General features: G+C 41.1%; 2 long non-coding RNA genes across 2 annotated transcripts; one reads left to right on the forward strand and one right to left on the reverse strand.

The window, feature by feature from the left end:
• The first annotated feature begins 1,603 nt into the window (after window positions 1-1,603).
• On the forward strand, window positions 1,604-3,412 carry LOC127925047 (uncharacterized). Its single transcript, XR_008119588.1, has 6 exons — window positions 1,604-1,855; window positions 2,330-2,551; window positions 2,589-2,806; window positions 2,987-3,019; window positions 3,057-3,130; window positions 3,279-3,412. It is a non-coding gene; the product is annotated as an uncharacterized LOC127925047 (long non-coding RNA).
• A 659-nt stretch (window positions 3,413-4,071) lies between these two features.
• LOC127925048 (uncharacterized) lies at window positions 4,072-4,943 on the reverse strand. Its single transcript, XR_008119589.1, has 3 exons — window positions 4,861-4,943; window positions 4,344-4,818; window positions 4,072-4,118 (listed from the first exon to the last, which is right to left on the reverse strand). It is a non-coding gene; the product is annotated as an uncharacterized LOC127925048 (long non-coding RNA).
• Window positions 4,944-5,308: the final 365 nt, after the last annotated feature.

The raw sequence follows: 5,308 nt of genomic DNA on the forward strand, positions 1-5,308 counted from the left end.
TTTGTCTTTGTAGGACAGTAGTTCAGGTGGCTGTTTGTGTAGATGCTGTTTGTCTCTGTAGGACAGTAGTTCAGGTGGCTGTTTGTCTTTGTAGAACAGTAGTTCAGGTGGCTGTTTGTGTAGATGCTGTTTGGCTGCCCTTGCACTTAGTGTGCCTCCTGTCCCTCCCATCGGCATGGTTACACCTTCCTGAAAACAATGACTCCATACTTTGCTGAAACCTGTTCTGCCAGTTCATGTCCTTCAAGACTAGAATGTTCCAACGTGGTAATGCAAGTCAAGGTGTCCTGGGATGAATGTCAACTAGATTTATAAACAGCATTGTTAAATTAACTGTTGTAATAAAAACATCTATGCTGTAATTTTCTTTATGTTGGTTAGCTTTTAAAGACATCAGATTGGTTCAGTGAAATGTGTTGTTTTACAGGGTCAGTCATAGTAGTATGATAGGTGTTGTTGTACAGGGTCAGTCATAGTAGTATGATAGGTGTTGTTTTACAGGGTCAGTCATAGTAGTATGATAGGTGTTGTTGTACAGGGTCAGTCATAGTAGTATGATAGGTGTTGTTGTACAGGGTCAGTCATAGTAGTATGATAGGTGTTGTTTTACAGGGTCAGTCATAGTAGTATGATAGGTGTTGTTTTACAGGGTCAGTCATAGTAGTATGATAGGTGTTGTTGTACAGGGTCAGTCATAGTAGTATGATAGGTGTTGTTTTACAGGGTCAGTCATAGTAGTATGATAGGTGTTGTTGTACAGGGTCAGTCATAGTAGTATGATAGGTGTTGTTGTACAGGGTCAGTCATAGTAGTATGATAGGTGTTGTTTTACAGGGTCAGTCATAGTAGTATGATAGGTGTTGTTTTACAGGGTCAGTCATAGTAGTATGATAGGTGTTGTTGTACAGGGTCAGTCATAGTAGTATGATAGGTGTTGTTTTACAGGGTCAGTCTTAGTAGTATGATAGGTGTTGTTGTACAGGGTCAGTCATAGTAGTATGATAGGTGTTGTTTTACAGGGTCAGTCTTAGTAGTATGATAGGTGTTGTTTTACAGGGTCAGTCATAGTAGTATGATAGGTGTTGTTTTACAGGGTCAGTCTTAGTAGTATGATAGGTGTTGTTGTACAGGGTCAGTCATAGTAGTATGATAGGTGTTGTTTTACAGGGTCAGTCTTAGCAGTATGATAGGTGTTGTTTTACAGGGTCAGTCATAGTAGTATGATAGGTGTTGTTTTACAGGGTCAGTCATAGTAGTATGATAGGTGTTGTTTTACAGGGTCAGTCATAGTAGTATGATAGGTGTTGTTTTACAGGGTCAGTCATAGTAGTATGATAGGTGTTGTTTTACAGGGTCAGTCATAGTAGTATGATAGGTGTTGTTTTACAGGGTCAGTCATAGTAGTATGATAGGTGTTGTTTACAGGGTCAGTCATAGTAGTATGATAGGTGTTGTTTTACAGGGTCAGTCATAGTAGTATGATAGGTGTTGTTTTACAGGGTCAGTCATAGTAGTATGATAGGTGTTGTTTTACAGGGTCAGTCATAGTAGTATGATAGGTGTTGTTTTACAGGGTCAGTCATAGTAGTATGATAGGTGTTGTTTTACAGGGTCAGTCTTAGTAGTATGATAGGTGTTGTTTTACAGGGTCAGTCATAGTAGTATGATAGGTGTTGTTTTACAGGGTCAGTCATAGTAGTATGATAGGTGTTGTTTTACAGGGTCAGTCATAGTAGTATGATAGGTGTTGTTTTACAGGGTCAGTCATAGTAGTATGATAGGTGTTGTTTTACAGGGTCAGTCATAGTAGTATGATAGGTGTTGTTTTACTGGGTCAGTCATAGTAGTATGATAGGTGTTGTTTTACAGGGTCAGTCATAGTAGTATGATATGTGTTGTTTTACAGGGTCAGTCATAGTAGTATGATATGTGTTGTTTTACAGGGTCAGTCATAGTAGTATGATAGGTGCAGGGATATGTGTTGTTTTACAGGGTCAGTCATAATAGTATGATAGGTGCAGGGATATGTGTTGTTTTACAGGGTCAGTCATAGTAGTATGATAGGTGCAGTGATATGTGTTGTTTTACAGGGTCAGTCATAGTAGTATGATATGTGTTGTTTTACAGGGTCAGTCATAGTAGTATGATATGTGTTGTTTTACAGGGTCAGTCATAGTAGTATGATAGGTGTTGTTTTACAGGGTCAGTCATAGTAGTATGATAGGTGTTGTTTTACAGGGTCAGTCATAGTAGTATGATAGGTGTTGTTTTACAGGGTCAGTCATAGTAGTATGATAGGTGTTGTTTTACAGGGTCAGTAGTATGATAGGTGTTGTTTTACAGGGTCAGTCATAGTAGTATGATAGGTGTTGTTTTACAGGGTCAGTCATAGTAGTATGATAGGTGTTGTTTTACAGGGTCAGTCATAGTAGTATGATAGGTGTTGTTTTACAGGGTCAGTCATAGTAGTATGATAGGTGTTGTTTTACAGGGTCAGTCATAGTAGTATGATAGGTGTTGTTTTACAGGGTCAGTCATAGTAGTATGATAGGTGTTGTTGTACAGGGTCAGTCATAGTAGTATGATAGGTGTTGTTTTACAGGGTCAGTCATAGTAGTATGATAGGTGTTGTTGTACAGGGTCATAGTAGTATGATAGGTGTTGTTTTACAGGGTCAGTCATAGTAGTATGATAGGTGTTGTTTTACAGGGTCAGTCATAGTAGTATGATAGGTGTTGTTTTACAGGGTCAGTCATAGTAGTATGATAGGTGTTGTTTTACAGGGTCAGTCATAGTAGTATGATAGGTGTTGTTGTACAGGGTCAGTCATAGTAGTATGATAGGTGTTGTTGTACAGGGTCATAGTAGTATGATAGGTGTTGTTTACAGGGTCAGTCATAGTAGTATGATAGGTGTTGTTTTACAGGGTCAGTCATAGTAGTATGATAGGTGTTGTTGTACAGGGTCAGTCATAGTAGTATGATAGGTGTTGTTGTACAGGGTCATAGTAGTATGATAGGTGTTGTTGTACAGGGTCAGTCATAGTAGTATGATAGGTGTTGTTGTACAGGGTCAGTCATAGTAGTATGATAGGTGTTGTTTTACAGGGTCAGTCATAGTAGTATGATAGGTGTTGTTTTACAGGGTCAGTCATAGTAGTATGATAGGTGTTGTTTTATAGGGTCAGTCATAGTAGTATGATAGGTGTTATTTTACAGGGTCAGTCATAGTAGTATGATAGGTGTTGTTTTATAGGGTCAGTCATAGTAGTATGATAGGTGTTGTTTTACAGGGTCAGTCATAGTAGTATGATAGGTGTTGTTGTACAGGGTCAGTCATAGTAGTATGATAGGTGTTGTTTTACAGGGTCATAGTAGTATGATAGGTGTTGTTTTACAGGGTCATAGTAGTATGATAGGTGTTGTTGTACAGGGTCAGCCATAGTAGTATGATAGGTGTTGTTGTACAGGGTCGTAGTAACCATGGTGACCATGGAGCAAATTAGATGTAAGTGTCTTGCTTAAGGGCACATCGACAGATTTTCACCTTGACGGGTCAGGTTTTCAAACCAGCGATACCAGTTACTGACCCACCACTCTAACCACTAGTCTATCTGACCATACCAGTTACTGACCCACCACTCTAACCACTAGTCTACCTGACCATACCAGTTACTGACCCACCACTCTAACCACTAGTCTACCTGACTATACCAGTTACTGACCCACCACTCTAACCACTAGTCTATCTGACCATACCAGTTACTGACCCACCACTCTAACCACTAGTCTATCTGACCATACCAGTTACTGACCCACCACTCTAACCACTAGTCTATCTGACCATACCAGTTACTGACCCAACACTCTAATCACTAGTCTATCTGACCATACCTGTTACTGACCCAACACTATAACCACTAGTCTATCTGACCATACCAGTTACTGACCCAACACTCTAATCACTAGTCTATCTGACCATACCTGTTACTGACCCAACACTATAACCACTAGTCTATCTGACCATACCAGTTACTGACCCAACACTCTAACTACTAGTCTATCAAACCATACCAGTTACTGACCCACCACTCTAACCACTAGTCTATCTGACCATACCTGTTACTGACCCACCACTCTAACCACTAGTCTATCTGACCATACCTGTTACTGACCCAACACTCTAACCACTAGTCTATCTGACCATACCAGTTACTGACCCAACACTCTAATCACTAGTCTATCTGACCATACCTGTTACTGACCCAACACTATAATCATTAGTCTATCTGACCATACCAGTTACTGACCCAGCACTCTAACCACTAGTCTATCTGACCATACCAGTTACTGACCCACCACTCTAACCACTAGTCTATCTGACCATACCAGTTACTGACCACCACCACTCTAACCACTAGTCTATCTGACCATACCATACCAGTTACTGACCCAGCACTCTAACCACTAGTCTATCTGACCATACCAGTTACTGACCCACCACTCTAACCACTAGTCTACCTGACCATACCAGTTACTGACCCAACACTCTAACCACTAGTCTATCTGACCATACCAGTTACTGACCCACCACTCTAACCACTAGTCTACCTGACCATACCAGTTACTGACCCACCACTCTAACCACTAGTCTATCTGACCATACCAGTTACTGACCCACCACTCTAACCACTAGTCTATCTGACCATACCAGTTACTGACCCACCACTCTAACCACTAGTCTATCTGACCATACCAGTTACTGACCCACCACTCTAACCACTAGTCTATCTGACCATACTAGTTACTGACCACCACTCTAACCAATAGTCTATCTGACCATACCAGTTACTGACCCAACACTCTAACCACTAGTCTATCTGACCATACCAGTTACTGACCCACCACTCTAACCACTAGTCTATCTGACCATACCAGTTACTGACCCACCACTCTAACTACTAGTCTATCGTTGTGGTCCTTCTGTGGCTCAGTTGGTAGAGCATGGCGCTTGTAACGCCAGGGTAGTGGGTTCGATTCCCGGGACCACCCATACGTAGAATGTATGCACACATGACTGTAAGTCGCTTTGGATAAAAGCGTCAGCTAAATGGCATATATTATTATTATATTATATTACCTCCTAGTGGTGGGGTTGTTAGGAGTGTTTATCAGACCATGTGGACACCTCCTAGTGGTCTGGTTGTTAGGAGTGTTTATCAGACCATGTGGACACCTCCTCGTGGTGGGGTTGTTAGGAGTGTTTATCAGACCATGTGGACACCTCCTCGTGGTGGGGTTGTTAGGAG

Source organism: Oncorhynchus keta, unplaced genomic scaffold (genome assembly GCF_023373465.1).
Source record: "Oncorhynchus keta strain PuntledgeMale-10-30-2019 unplaced genomic scaffold, Oket_V2 Un_contig_5006_pilon_pilon, whole genome shotgun sequence".
In the NCBI taxonomy this organism is placed as follows: domain Eukaryota; kingdom Metazoa; phylum Chordata; class Actinopteri; order Salmoniformes; family Salmonidae; genus Oncorhynchus; species Oncorhynchus keta.